General features: G+C 39.9%; 1 protein-coding gene across 4 annotated transcripts in view; it reads left to right on the top strand.

The window, feature by feature from the left end:
* enox2 (ecto-NOX disulfide-thiol exchanger 2) overlaps positions 1 to 16,120 on the top strand; it is a 160,997-nt gene that overhangs the window by 10,306 nt on the left and 134,571 nt on the right. For all 4 annotated transcript variants that reach the window (XM_041048652.1, XM_041048649.1, XM_041048650.1 and 1 more), the window contains exon 2: positions 2,046 to 2,141. The gene's annotated coding sequence lies outside the window, so the exon portion shown is untranslated. The remainder of the gene's footprint in view (positions 1 to 2,045; positions 2,142 to 16,120) is intronic.

Genomic DNA, 16,120 nt, shown 5'->3' with positions numbered 1-16,120 from the left:
GTGTTTCAACCAGGTGGAGGAACAGTCGGCCAATCACAGTTTAGTAGACAGGATTAAAGATGGGGACGCCATCTTTTTACATAGCTAATTAGCTACATAGTTACATTTATGGAAACAGGAACTGAAAAAACATCACAAACCTGGATGATTCCTTATACAGAAATAATTATAAGTCTGTTATAACCAAAATGCTCACAAACTGCTGTGTTACATTAGTTAAGAAATGAGCGCCCAACAGGCTGCACCTGCACTGGTGGCATAGGGTTGATGGTGGAATGGATGGGGGAGTGTCACGGTTTCCTGTTCCATTATCAAGACATGAGATTGTGGACGTTTGTGTGTCGTGGTTTCAGTCACGGTTTCATAATCATTATGCCCCTACAGTTTGCAGGTGTTGGGGAGCACTGCTGCGTATATGACAGATGTTGTAAAAGCATTTTGTGGCTCCAGAGAAAACTGTGGTTCAGGCTGCAAGTTTGAAAATTTTTAAAAACGAGGGGGTGTGGACTTAGCTGCTTTTAGCATAATACACCTAAATCTCTGGGTGAAGTGTGTGCAGTTGAGTTGCATTGTGGGCGATGTAGGCATCAGGTTCTGACAGAGAAGAAGAATGTGTGGAATAAAAAGACAAAATGTCTTGTTCTTCTATTGTCCATCATGAATCTGACAGTTTTATAGGAAGGCAATGCCAGACTGGTGGACCACTGTTTAAATCCATATAGTTCTTTGTTGATTGGTTAATGATGTTAATTTCCTAACCTGAGCACAATATCAGACTGGAACAGCAATTCAGTCTGGTTATCAGGCAGGCTACATCAGGCAGGCTACATCTTTATCAGCTGAGAGTAAAAAAAAAATGCCACATAAGTCCGGTTTCTTTCAGCAAAACAGTCATGCCTATTCATCCCCTCAATGTTGTATTTTCTTACTGAATTTCTCACTACTACAGTTCAACTACTGTTGCAGGAAGGTGTCCCTTTATCAACACAACATAAATTATGAACAACTCAAACCTGCACTCTTTGGAGATGCAACCACTGTGACAGGGTCCCCAGGAGGAAGATGAAAAATGCATTGCACAGTTTTTAATCCCCCTGAAAAGATCCACTTCCTGCCAGGTCTAAAGCAGTTTGCAATGCTGTTGTTCTCTCACGCTGCACTAAATAGCTCTGCATATTTTAGTGGCCTATACAGCTACTGTATGTACATATTCATTCTTTGGCTCTAATTAGTGAGCAGCCTGGATGGAAATATTTCTTCAGGGGTATATGATTTTTTATTTTGCTTATCTTAAGACAAGTCTCTATAGTCTGCTGTGGAAGGCTGCCTTTAAGTTTTCCTTCCTCACTCAAATGTTCTGGGATTACAGCAACATTGTCTGCTCATCATTTGAACGTTCAGTGCTGCATTAGAGGCCTTCACACCGACAATAGCACTGTGGAAAAACAGTGCAAGGGGTTGTGTAAGTGTGGGCATCTTGCCACAGGGTGCAGGTAAAGAAGATGAAATACAAACAAACGAGCCCGGGATGGAGGCTTAAAATGCCTAGACAGCGGTTTATGTCCTTGTACTCCTCCGAGGTCTGATTGAACATCTCAGGAAAGTTAATCACAGCAGCAGTAAGTTTCCCCTCAATCTCAATGCTGGTCAGATAAATGAGTACAATGCTGCAAGGCCCACAGTGCAAGGTAATCCAGCTGACGTGTGTGCTTGTGAGAATTTCATTGGCCAACACAGTGTTTTGCTGAACGGCCTAACGTTGTTTTGCCGGATCGCACCGCAACAGAATCCCCCGCTGAGCTAAAGCAGTGGTCTCATTGAAATGACTGAGGAAGCTTGAGCTTTTGCAGCAATGTTATTGTCATTGTGAAAGCCACCTTCAGCAGTGCTTTGGCATCCACAGCTAAAATGCGCTACATAAAAATGGACTTTATGCTGACTGCTTTTGTCCCATAGCTTTAAACATGACGGAGTACTACGAAGGTAGAGGCCTATTCGGGGTTTATAGCAGCGTGGGCTTCACTTTGTTCTGTTGTGTTTTGCAGGCTCAGAGATGAAGCTGAACTACTGCAACGTCGTCTTTGCCAGGGTGAAGTGGCTTGGTGCTTGATATAGGCTGCTCCGTGACTGCAACATCACAGGTACGATCCCCACGGCTGGAAAGATGCACACTTTTCAAAGCTGAATTACGCATTACTCTACCACTGCCTCGTGTAGTGTATTTTTCCTTCAAACCCTTAGTTTTATCAGCTTCTCTCAGAAGATGTTCCTGTTATTAAGTAAATGTTTAGAGAACAGTTCACTAATTAACCATCTTGCATTTTCAGCATTTCTCTCATCTCCTAATTCCAATGATTATTTTCAAATTTAACACATCTCTGAAAGTGTGTTAATTAACCTTGTAACTTTCGCAGGAAACTCAAATGATTACAGTTGCTCCAAGCTTTTGTTGCTTGCTCTTGTTCTTCAGAAGGTGACACTTTTAGCTGTAAACTGACATTAGCCGAGAGTACCTACACAATCAGCTGTCATGTACTTTACGGTTCGATGTCTGTATGTTTTGTAAAAGATTTGAAGCGGTTTGATGTAAGTCGAAATGTCCTGTGTGAGAGAGAAGTACAAGGGCAGTAAAACGGCGCTTAAAGTATTTTGCTTGCAGGATATCTGCTGTTCTTTGTTGGCCCTGAGGCTCAGGTGCTGCTTGTCTCTAAGGCTATTAATACTGGAATCTGCCTTCAGATTCAGCAGCAGATAACAGCAGTGGTTTCTCCACTAATTGTCTGTTGCCCAAGAACTACTAACTGCTGGAGCTGTGGGCTGCATGCAAAATCGTTTTCTTCAACTACATTCTGTGCCTGCGTCTGGGCACATGCACAAATTAGAGCCCTGCTCATCTGAATATACTACAGTGTATTTTCCCCTCCATGACATAATTATGTAAACCCTATTTTTAGTTTAGGAATTGATGGCATATCACCATAATTTCTCTAAAAAGTATACCGGTAACCTAATTTTGAAAAATGCTTGGTCAGGATGGCTGAACAACAGTCCACACTGAGCAGACAGACTCTGATTTGACATTTAAATTGCCATTTCAATTAAGTTGTAACTGAACAGACAGTGCTGCTTTCTTGTGCTGTCCTATTTGCAGTTTTGAAATAAAACACAACTTTCTCTGAACAGAGTCTGTGTGCTGTATGACGGATTGTATTTGCATATGGACTATAATGTATGGGCTGTATGAAATGGGCTGCACTTAAAATGTGGATGGGTCTTTTTCAAAAGCTTTATTGGATCTTCTGCTTCTTTTGTTATTGTCTGCACTGGGTTCCTGTATTCAGCTCCTAAGGATAATAATAATTATAAGATCATAAATTTTCCTCATATTTAGCGTTTCTATCTCCATGTCCGACCATGATCTACCAAACCAACCAGTGTGTTGAAGGAAAAATAAACATTTTGGCAGCACTGCACAGTTAATGACCGTGCATCGAATGCCAATTCTCAACTCCTGTTCTCGTCCAAAACACACAATCAAGCTCATTTGCAGAGAAACTGGAGTCAACAATGCTTGTTGCTACCTGTTTCAAACAGGAGTCATTAATATGAGTTGTTACTCTCATTCATGCCAAGTACGAACTTGACAGTATTAACCACTAAAATGAGGAGCGACAATTGCTCTATAGTGTGAATGGTGTCTTGATAGCTTATAGTGTGTCGTAATTATATAATATGTGTTTACATGGAAATTAATTTACCGTTCTCAATAACCTCAGCAAATAATACCCGATAAACCTCTTGACATGGTCAGTAATAGGCCCTGATTTTGTTTTGGCATTTTTATCCTACTAATACAGTGCCCGTTCAACATGTGCCAGTTGGTAGGGGCTAATTACTTGGCCCTGCAGCTTTCTTGAGAGCATCATCCATACAATGTCACACAAATAGCACCACTCATAGACATTCAGTGTAGGCGTAGGTGTCATTTGTTACCACGGGACTTAGCTGATCCTCTGTGGTCCGGTAATGTTTGGGTGACAGCGTAGAACGTGCCTTTGCAGTTGAGTTTTTTCCTTTCTTACAACTGTGGCATATGCACGCTGTAAATTGTCCAGGTGCTGCACTGCCCTCGTTGTGTAGTTCCGTCTTCACCCCCAGCCCTGACTGACTGTCGTGAAATGTTTTTCTTTTTATGTTTCTCAAGAACATTCAAAAAACCTTCACAGTCGACACTGCACTTCCTTTGAACCTCAGCATTACACATGTGAGGTTTAAGTCGAATGGATGTGCGGTTGTCGAGAAAATCGAAGAACAGGCAGACAGAGATTCCCCCTTTTAGATGCCCCAACACTGAGTGAAAATGAGTAGAATAAGCTCCAGTACCTCTCCCTTTTGGTGTGGTCAGACATTCCTTCTGTGCCTCCAGAGACAAAAGAAGTTTCTGCAGCCAAGCCACACAGTGCAATTATCTTGAATAGAGCTCACTCTGCCTTTACCACATCTTCAGAATGATTTATGTTGTCTTATGTAAAGAAACTGGAATCCTGAACTCCAGTATTAGCTGGTTGTTGATTGACTTCCCATTCTAATTTTATCCATACAAGATTTCCATGTGATACTCAGTAGACAGAATAATGTCCTAGTTTAATGCCCAACGTGGAAGCAAATGGGTCAAAGCTCCCATTTTTAACTGGGCACAGAAGAATGTCTGTCACTGCAGCGTTTGGGAAAAACTTTTAAGGTGAAAGATTGGATTAGAGCAGAGACTTTCTTCATGCTGCCAGTTGAGAGTTTTACGTCACAGCAAGAATCCTTTTGTCATTGTGAGATATTTTTGAGTTTCTGGTCATCCTGTCTCTAAAAAAAAAAACACCCTCTAGAGCCAGCTGTGAGATGTGATAAGAGCTTTGTCGGTTCTTTTTCACCTAAATCATATTCAAAATACTGATGCTATTGTCTTAGATTTTTGCTGAGACCAGCTTGCTCAACTCAGCACAACAACTTGACCACACTCACACGCACACAGTTTGAGATACTTGCCAGAGGAATGTTCGTCAAAATTTTACCAGATATTACTGAGAGCAGCTATTTGATCTGTGAGCAGCAGAGCTACTGCTGTCTGTCTGAAATGGAGAGAATATTACCCAGTATTCAGTTACTAGTGCAGACATTTTACAGGCCAGAACAAATTGCTGTCAATTTCTAATTTAACATACTGATGGAGTCATTTTCTGTCAAGTGCTATGTGCCTTTTTCTATTGCTGTTTTCCCTCTCCTGTCTGTTTTGCAAGGTCTACGCTTGAATACACCACTGTAAGAGGGTGAAAGCATGCATTAAAGTGTGTAGGGGGGGGTAATAGTTGAGGATCACTGCTCTGTGCTCCAAAAGCTAATATCTCTGTCACTAAATATGTGACAAAATAACGCCTTTTCAACAAAAGGACCGGCACCTCCGATTTGACACTTTTTTTCAGATTTGTAGTCCTAATGGCTACCCAGTGCTTCAATTATGGATTCATAGCAGTGTAAACTACAGGCATATCATTTTAATAAAATAGCTACTCATTATTTAGGTGAATAAAAGATGCGATTGGTAATGCTAAATTAAAAAAATCTTTTGGGCCAGTTGCTTTTTTCATTAATTTTTAATCACAAAAGCATCTAAAAATGATTCTCATTTATCATCATCTGCTGACATCTGAGAATTGGTCAACACTTAATTTTATGATTTAAACATGGATAGCTTACTTAACCGTCTGGAGCTAATTGAAAGATCATGTAAATATGTCATTAAATTCTTGTCCTTATTGGCCTTATTGCTTATTTTGCATCTTTCTTTGTCTTGGTAGGACCATGAAAAAGACACTGAACTAGATTCTTTGCTGTATTAGCGAATGGTCTTAAATTTTATTGGGTGAACTCCGCAGAAACCCTGAACAGGAAAACCAATACTCAAGAATTTCTGAATACATATTTATATAGTTTTTCAAGCCTGACCGGGTGAAATGTTTAAGTAAAGTGTGAATTGGTAGAATTGCAGCTAATGTAACTGGCACTGATGCCTTTTGGAGGAAAGATTCACAGAGAGCAGAAGAGTATTTCTTGGGATTGTGGTTCATATTGTTAACCTCTCTTCCAAACCAACATGCCATTCACAGCAGCAGACTAATATTAGCACTCACCTTTGCTCCATGTGTCAGTCTGTCTTGCTCTATCTTTCTCACCGACTCTCTCATGATACAAGCACCCATACAAAACACGCACACACACCCACCCACACCCACACACACACACACACACATCCACACACGCAGCCAGTAAATTAGCTCCATTTAGCTCCACCTGTTTTCCAGGCTCAGTACTAAGCTCTCTTTCACCTCTCTGCCTACAGAGAGCTGAACAGTTGTGATTGCCAGGATATTCAGCGCCCTTTCAGATCAGCTAATACAGCCTAATTTTTATGACGCTTGAAAACACCATATAAGCCATGTTAATTTAATTCATAGCACTGAATCAGCTTACAGCATCAGTAAATTTGGACGTAATTGCGGAAACAAATACCGTTGTGCCCATGTGCAGTTCTGTCTCCATTAAACATAAACTTCATAAATAATTGTCAATGAGCTTTAACTCCTATTTTTTTTTTTTTTATCACCATTAGGGCCTGCTGCATACCCGGTGCCAGTGTACATTTTGTTTGCATATGTTGTGACTGCAGTACATGACAAATAAATGGGCAAAGTCACACAGTCTAAAAAGTAGCACCGTCAACACTTTGTTCAGTGAACATCATCAAAATCTCTAATGTCTTTTTCTCTGGCATTTTCCACAGCAGCAGTTTTGTGATGGTGGTGGCTAATTACAATATCTTCGACTCATCTCTGCCTCCAGCCTTTTGTATTTTTAAAAAGAAGGCTATGGATTGGATATCTAGGAGGCTGAAATGGCTGTTGAAGCACCTACACACACTTCAGCTTGCTTTTCCACACCAACACTTAGTAATGCACATACAGTATCTGTAATTTTAGTTTAGGTTTTTTTTTTTTTCTTTTGGAGCAGCATTTGTGACAGTGACCGACCCTCTCCTGAAGTTTTGGTTGAACATATTTTTGATATTATCAAAGGAACGTTTGTGAAGCTGCTTCTTTAATAGTGAATGGGGAAGGAATGTGAGGGCAGGCTCACATTCAGTCAGAGAAACTCCTCACAAGTGGCTCTCAGCACGTTTGAGAGGAATTTCACACTGTAGACAAACATCAGTCACTTTGTGATGAACAATTAAAAGAATAGTTTAGCATTTAGGGAAACATAGTTATTTGCTGTCTTGCCGAGAGCTTTAAGCTGGATTTACAGTTGATGCAAGGGTTTGATGGGAATCAGGTCATAGATACAGACAGAAAAGTTTGTGATTTATACTTGAGAGTTGGATTGAACTGCTAATGTAATGTCAGCAACACTAGACACGTGTTATCATGTTCTCCTCGAAAACTGTGTTTACATCATGTCATTAATGTTTATCATGTTATGTTCGTTCGTGATGAGCAGAACGTCTGCAGTGTGATCACTTTGTTAGATGTTTGCAATCGAAAAGGAGAAGACCACTGAGAGTCTTTCTTTATGTTTCTTATTGTTAAAATTCACACTGAATGCGACAGTTGTTTACAATGATGACCGCCTTTTCTCATATTTGTTTAAAGTCCTTGTACATCACTGAGTTGAATCTAACAGCTTAGATGCCGACAGCTGTGCTTCTGTTTCTTGAGGGAGTCGCTCTCGGTCGTCGCTCCGGCAAGTGAGATGAAAGTTGAAGAAAGCTGAACCTTTCTCAACCTCTCCAGGTCACGCTTCTGGGAGACTTGGGAGTCTTGAATGGAGCCAAGAGGCTGTATGGAGGTTTTATTCACAATGGTGAATAAATAGAGGTCTGTGGTTTGAGTCTGTGTGTGTGAATGGAGGGGGGTGGTAAATGTTGGCAAGAGAGCAAAAACTGTATTTCCCAAATTGTTGATCTATTCCTCTGAGTTTTTTTTTCTAAATCAGAGATAATTTGGTGGATTTAAAGTGTTTCCACAAAAAAACCCCACTTTATTTCCTAATGGTGTTTGTCATTTTCTGTCTTGAGATAAAATATATAGCTATACATTTCTGTAAAATAAAATACCCAGGGTGTGAAGTTGCAGACTGTGGCAATAATGCAGCTCCAATTTCTTGCTATCAAACTCCTGAGACGCCAGATGTTTCTTTCACACAAACTGAGACCAAAAACATCCCAAGGTTGTGTATTGCGTGCAGATTCTGAATCTCAAGAGTGTGCACATTTGATTGTATGATGCAAATATATCCACAGTTTTTCCCATTAAAGGGTTTGTTTTTTCTGCACATAGCAGAAAAGCACAATTCGAAATGTTCAGCATTTCCCACTCGTTTACTTTCACTCATAATCTGCTAATAGTCCTTGTCCTAATCACAATATCACAGTCATGCCTATCAGTCTAAGCTGTATAATTTGTGTGAGACTAAATGTGTGTTATTGTTTAAAGTGAGATCGCAAAGTCCATGACAGTAGATATTTGTACATCTCAAAGTTGAGTAACAGCACAGTCAGTCAGGGTTGTATGAACTGTGATAATGGGTCTGATATGTAATTTCTGAGTGATTCAAATTCTTTACTTTTATTGGATCTGTTAAACACAGTGACACATTAATTTCACTTGGTGACATGTTCATTACTGTGTGAAACGCTCTCTGAAATGAAATATTGGTGCCACCAAATTACGCGCCCGTGCTGCTAATGGGAAAATGTCAGCCACGGCAGAAGCAAAAAATAGAGCTCTTTTGGGGTTTTTAGTTTAAGCAACTCGTTGCCTGGTTTAATTGCAGTATGGTTTATTGCAAAACTGTAAGATTATCACTTTTAGAATTTGCCACAGTTTTGCAGGAGCAGAACTGCAGTGTAACAAAAAGTCATGGCCAAGTTTACTCACAAGTCATTAAAGTAGATATGCTGCTCCTTATCTTTTGTAGATTCTCACGTTTTTATGATGTGTGACACAAACTTTGACAGCATGACAAATCAAACTCTGACATGAGCTTAATCAAAGGCTTTATTGTAGTCCTGTGAGGCGTCTAGAATATATAGGCCACAGTGTTATATTCAGCTGGGAAAGGTATTTGTTTTTGATGTCAAGCTGTCTGCATGAAATAATTCTCTTTAAATGACTTGTTTAATCAAATCAATTTACACATCGACACAAACTTTAAAAAGTCACAAAAAAATGATATACCTTTGCTTTATTAAACATGTATAATCCAGGTCATGTTAAAACATGAATTTCATTTCGTAGCTCTTACACACTGACAAGTCTCTCTAGTGACTGAAGGAGCATACAGTTGCAGAGGAGGACACTGTCATTAGTTCTCTCCTCTGGGAAAGCCACACAGGGAAAAAGAGGGAAGAAGGTCATCACAGTGGCTCTTTTTTTCTTTCTTCTTCACCATGGGAATGTCACAGGGAGCTGCTTCCCTCTGGGTCCCTGTCTCTCTGCTACTGGGCAGTCGTGGTGTAAATTATTGTCCTGGGTATAAATAGGCTGACAGTCTGGCAGGGCCAGGTGGTCTAGTCTGCCAGTTCGGTGTCCTGCTCCCTGCCTGGAAAGGTGGTGTGTCGGTTGTTTGTCCCCACAGTAACATTGGCCTCAGTACCCACAGATGGGCTTGTTCTTGTATATTGATCAAAACGTGGCCTCAGAGATACTTTTTTATTCTTTTATACTTAAGGGACACCAGATCTTTTTTTTAAATGGTCAGTATAATAGCAAATGTATTACAGTGTGGCACAAAATGAACATCACCTGTGTTCACCTAGCTCTGGACATTTTGTGGAAGTATGAACTAATCAGAGTGATTAGTCATTCTGTAGAAAATCACTGTTTTAATTGTATGTATGAAATGATTCATGGCAAACATTTTCTGGTTTCTCAAATGTTGTCTTAGCATCAAAACAAACTGGAGATCTATAGGTGACTTTTGTTAATCGAATATTTGAGAAAGCATTTGGCGCATTAATTGATTATGAAAACCATTAGATGCAGCCCTGCCACAAGCTGGGAATAATTCCATGTTTTGATTTGCTCATGTGTCTTCAGACCACGTTTGTTTTAATTTCCTTCTGCTTGTTATTCATATCAAAGTTAAAAATTCCTACTAGCAGTTTGTCAGACTACTTCCAACCTGTATTTAGAGGATTTTGTGCTGTTGTAATTTAAGTTTTAAGGAGAGAAACTGTTGAGCATCCAATTATGCCTCCCTGTATCCAATCTCTCGCCACCTGGAAGGAGTATGGCTGCTGAATATTCAGCATAACAAGGTTTTCCCCCTGGTGACAGTTTTGGAACAGCAGCAGCAACAACCATCATTACTGTGTGGTTACTACAAACTGTCTGCCTCACTTTTTCTTTTTTTTTTTTTTTTTCATGGTGCACCATAATCATTTCATACAATTTTTTTCAAGCTTGACTACATCTGTGCAGTTAATATGGAATTTTACTTGAAATGAGTTTTGAAATGAGCAGCGTCTCCTGTTTAGCTTTTGGTCTCAACATGCTGGAGTGCATGGTATTGGCAGAAGTGTTGATTGTGCTATTAGGGCTGTAAAACATGTATTTTTCAGCACTTTCATGAGAAATACTTTATGAAAGTACAATCACTTTTATCAGTCATCTTATTTGGTAGCCATCCTAGTCTAACTTTACCCTGTCATTCTGCCTTGTCCCTGTGTTGCCAGTCTCCATCTCCCCTGTCATCACTTTCCCCCATCTTCAGTTGTTTCCCATCAGAGGTGCCAACATGTCACCAGCAGTGCTAAAGTCTAATGGCTATGGGAACATTTTCTCTGACACCTGCAGCAAACATGAAGCCTGCTGGGCTGCTGGGAGAACAGAGGGAGGTTTATCTGGGATGGCAGGCCCTGCCTCCATCACCATGCCAATAGAGGCAGCGGCACAGAGCTCGGGCGCTTCACAGCCAGATAAGGCCCCCAGACAAAGAGGCACTGCAGCTAGACCCCACTCACTACAATGGAGAGGAAAAGACAAGATATATCACGAATAATCCTTGACAGTTCGCTCCAGTTAAATACTTTTACTCTCTAAGTCAGTCGTCTGAACTGTTATCTAAAGTATAATTTACATGTGTTTAAACTAAAGGTAAACTTTATGCAAAACTGAAGTTCCAACTTGAGAATCCAGCTTGTGGCAAAGGTTTAGATAAATTTACTTTGAGGAGAATAGTTTAGGGGGATCTAATTCTTAAGAATTACTAGATTGAACCTATATATACCAGCAGACAGAACATACAGTTCACAGATTAAGCAAGTTTAGGGTGTGACTTAGGTTACATTACTCTGTCAGACACCAAGGTCAAAAAGGTTGTACCTATAATCACCACATATTAACTGCCTAATTAGCATTTTATGCAGTTATGTAATTTTTTTTTTTTTTTTTTTACAGTAAGAACTGTGATTGGCTGCTTGTGTTGTCCCTTGCAAGTGACGATACCATGAAGCAAATTAAAGAAAGACTCAGCAATTTGCTTTTTTCTCTCACGTCTTAACAAACCCATCACCACTGCAAACTCCCGGCTCACTGTGATTGTAGCTGCAGAACATCATAGACAAAAGGGATTAAATCAGTAGCACTTAATGATTGCATACCCACACTTATTTCAAAGGCTAAGGCGCGGATTCTTTTGGTTATTCTTTCATGTTTGCAAGGAGCTTACATTAGTCATCACATTCCTAGATTTTCTTTTGGTTGTGTCCTTAGGCCACGTGTGTGCTGCATGTGTACTGCATGTGCACTGCACCTTCATAAGTCCCTGTGGGAATATAACCACAGCCAGAGCCCTGGACTGGGAAATCAGGTCTGTGTTTGGCTAACCATGGCAGGCAAACTTGAATCGCGCAACGCCACAAGATGCCTGGGTCATCTAGTCTGTCACCATGAATACAAAGAGTGGATTTATCTCCAAGCACTCAGATATGGCCAGGAATAATGTAGAAAAAGGTTCTGCATCCTTTTAGCCCTTTCCCACATTTTCATATAATAAAACCTGAAGCTTTTTTCCACTACAGAGCTTGTCCCTTTACATGGCTTTAAGACTACAAGTAATTGTTATTAATTTATGTATTTAATATATGCAAGACATTTTATCTACAAGGACTATTTTTTGGACTGAATTAAACTTTACTGAATAGTGCAAGTCTTGTGTTAAGTCCTTACCCTGAGATATTGAATGGGTAATCCATTAAAGGTAGTTGCTGTATTACACGGTGGTTTCAAACATAATATTGGTATACTACTTCACAAATGCCTAAGCATAAAAAGAACAAGCTATTCACTCAGGTTCCTTGAATGAAACTCATTTGGCATGGGTCACCTTACGTGACCATATGTTTGCTAAAAGAAAAAAGAGAAAATAGAGCCATTGGGATGATTCTGTTTTTTGTTTTGTTTTTTTGTTTTATTTATTTATTGTGTCGGCGTAAGTGTTTGTGCTTGTCTGGCAAGAAATTAACTTTGTCACAGTGGCCCTAAACAATAGCAGGCAGGAATTGCTGAGCCTAATGTTGCACTCTGGGAACAGTAAAGTCATTTCGCTCCAGCAGACCACTTAATAGCTTTGGCTGATGCAGAGTTTGGAAATCCATCAGTCAGTTGAGCCAGACAGAGATGAGCAGTCTTCAGAGTTGCCAATATGCTTAGTATGTGCAGAAACAGGTATCAGGACAGTGGAGCTACTCTCACCATGAGCTGGAGTCATGTGAAGACATCTAATTGCTGTTTCAGACAACATAATATCAACCAGTGAACGGCTTGATCAGACAGGCGGCTGTTGTGAGCATCAGCAATGGCAGTAGGTATTTAAATTCTGTATAGAGTGCCATGGTCTTCTCCATCTTATTTCAGAGTGCTTTTGATCTTTTTTTTTTTTGTCTCAGCTTTAGTCACAGGTTTGATTGCATCCATGACAAGTTTAGTGATGTTCATGACCAATCAGATGTTGAGCCAGACGTTGTTAGGGATCGCTGTCTTCTCACTGAGAGACAGGTTTAAAAATCTGTCCAAGGTTCTTATTCAGAGTCTGGACCATCAGTGGCCACAAAAATGACAGCTTTGTTCATTTGTTCAAGAAGACTGAAACACATTCCCTGACAAGTAACCTGTTGTGGTTGTGTGTAGCAATTGTTGTACAAGAAACCAGCACTCATAGATGTGACTCCATTAAATGAGCATAATTGTTTTCAGGAATGAGACCTTGCTCTGCTTTTAAGGTGGATTTAATACCTGTAGTTGAGTTCAGTTGGCCTTGACCAAGAATATTATGATATATTGTTATCTGCTGGTCCATTTCATGTTCATTCTGACTTATTACAAACAAACCAAGAGGAATAAATATTAAGTTGTATGATAGGTAACCCATTCATTGGGTGGCTGTGGAGACCCACATGGACAAATCAAATTCTAGTGACTGACAGAAAGTTATGCAGCACTGTTGTACATTTATTATCTGCTCTGGCTGTCACAAAGAGCTCACTAAGATGTGCATAAATATTCAAGATTTCAGCTAGACCTCACGTGTCATGGATCACAGAGAACAGGTAGAAAGAAGATAAAGGAGGTGTCTTTCTGTAATATTGTGGAGGTGGATATGGGGATAGATAGTTAAATACATGGCAGCTGCATTTCATTCACTTTTTGATGACAAAGTGTCAGATTAAATGGAGTCTGACTGGCACCAGATCAAGGCCCACCTCTTTTAGGCAGCCTCTTTCCAGTTGCTGTCTACACCAGAGTCCAGCTGACAGCTTTCATAACAGGCTAAATGAGCCAAACCAAATGGCCAAATGCAGAGGTCGTTTGGACCTCTGGAAAAAAAAAACCACATGTGACAGAAAATACCAAAACTAAAGACTTGAATCCACCCTGCATTCTCTAAGTTGTGCACAAACAGGGCATTTTATCATGTCCAGTGAGGACAGTTGTATGAAAAAAACCTATACTGTGGGCACGTGTGGTACCTCATCTCTGAATGTGAGTCTCAGTAAATTTAGTTTTTTGCTGAAACAAGTTTAACCATATATAATTAAAAAATTCCAACCTCAAAATGCCCTCCAGCTTTTCATCATGTGGACGGGGGACAGACAACCTGGCCCATTGTGTCAGTCTGTAAGGACCACGTGCCCAGCTAACCTCAGTGTCAGCACTCTTATCTGACTGGCGAGCAGACACATCTCCACCAATGAAGTAAATGCCCTTAGGTAGCTTAATCAGCCGTGATGATGGTGCAGGGCAATATGAGGGCATTGTTATTCACTGTGTCCCACAATGAATTATTTATACTTTGCTTCAAAGTATGGTTAGATTTGGTGGAAAGATGAGTGATTACGGCAGCGTAAATGGTGAAAAAGGCGACTCTGCTTTTATTGTCACAGCAACAGCTTAAAAAAAAAAAACCTGGCCCACAATTAAGTGTCATGGCTTTGGGTCATTTTCATGATGGCTGATATTCATTGTGATTTGTTGTTTCCTCAAGTTTCAGGGGTCAGCTGCACTTTACAAAGGTTAAAAAAGTGAAGGTTGAATGTTATCATAAGCAGCAATATTGAGGGTTAAGCATGATTCAACAGTTGCAACATTTCTGGAGTCTACTGGAATGACTCTCTTAAGACTTGGAAGCTAATTGTATGTGTTGCAAATGTGTTTCCTAGTTTTTAAGTACTGATTTGAAATGTAATGTGAGGGGTAATAATTGTTAGTAATTCATTATGTTTTATAAATAGGTTTTATTAATCGTTGATGCCTTCTGTGAATACTGCCACACCTTCATTGCACTACATTCAAATATGGTTTCAAAATTTGTGCGTAATTGTAAGCCCTGAAACAAGTGAACAGTAAATTAATTTGTCAATTTTGAAGTGACAGTTTTGATAGTTGAGTAATTGTCAGTTAATAAGAAGAAAATTTCAAACATCTTTTGGTTCAGGCTTTGGTTCAGGATTTCATGTCTTTGGGTTTTGGACAGTTGACTAAAGGATGAAGTAGAAGAAATAATCAACAGTTTAATTCATAATGGAAATACTAATAAGTTGCAGCCCCAATGAATCTCATGTAATTGCACACAAACTTCTTTAAAAAGCTCAGTTTATCCTGCATCCTAACTATCTCTAGGTTTAATTGTGCCAATAGTCTTCAGCAGTTTCTCTTCACTCCTAAGCAGCTCATGCCTCTTATCAGAGGCTGCTTCAGTGTTGAGACAAGGTAATTAGCTGTTAAGAGAGGAGCCTGCATTGAGGAGCAGAACAGACTCATCTGCTTTTCAATCAGAGACTGTGCACTCTGGTCAGGACCTGAAGAGAACACAATAGACCAGCTGAATGAAGATGCCTCCTCATAAGTTGTACGGGAAGAATGGATCGTATTATTTCATTATTGCTCACGACAGAGTGACAGCCGAATTTGGATTCTTCTTAATTATGGATTCTTCTTTGAAGCATAAAATTCATACACCTAAGTAGTGATCAACAAAGGACTCTGAATCTTCTTCATTTATCTCTTTATTTCTTTATGCAGTGTTTGAAAAGATAGGGAAGAGTGCACACCCAGTCGATGTGCTGCTGGCACAGGCGGAATCAGACTGTTAAATATGAGACAGCTGCACACCCAGCTTTCATTGCATGACAAGCAATTTAGGACACAGATGATGATACCTACTTTAGCTTACTTTAATGTTAATTGGGCAAAGTATGACAGACAATTGTGAGAAAAGTGCAGTACCTTTATGTGTTTTGTGCAGTTCAGAATGAATTCTACTGCCTGTGGTCATTGACTCACAGCATCACAAGCACACATACACACACACGGTATTTGTTGTAACACAAGGCAACATCCTCCTCAGGCCAATCATTGTTTTGGTTGCCTAAAACCATTTCAGTCAGAGGCAGCGCCAGCTTGTTAGGTATCAAACGTTTCCAGGTTCTGAAATCTTTCCTGAGTTTCCTGAAAGGGTTGTCTGCAATCTGACAATCTGGAATTTGATTCTCTTCAGATGAGCTAACCTTTTA

This window comes from Toxotes jaculatrix, chromosome 10, assembly GCF_017976425.1.
Source record: "Toxotes jaculatrix isolate fToxJac2 chromosome 10, fToxJac2.pri, whole genome shotgun sequence".
Taxonomy (NCBI): domain Eukaryota; kingdom Metazoa; phylum Chordata; class Actinopteri; family Toxotidae; genus Toxotes; species Toxotes jaculatrix.
The sequence above is the reverse complement of the archived record's forward strand: the minus strand, read 5'-3'. Positions and strand labels throughout refer to the sequence as shown.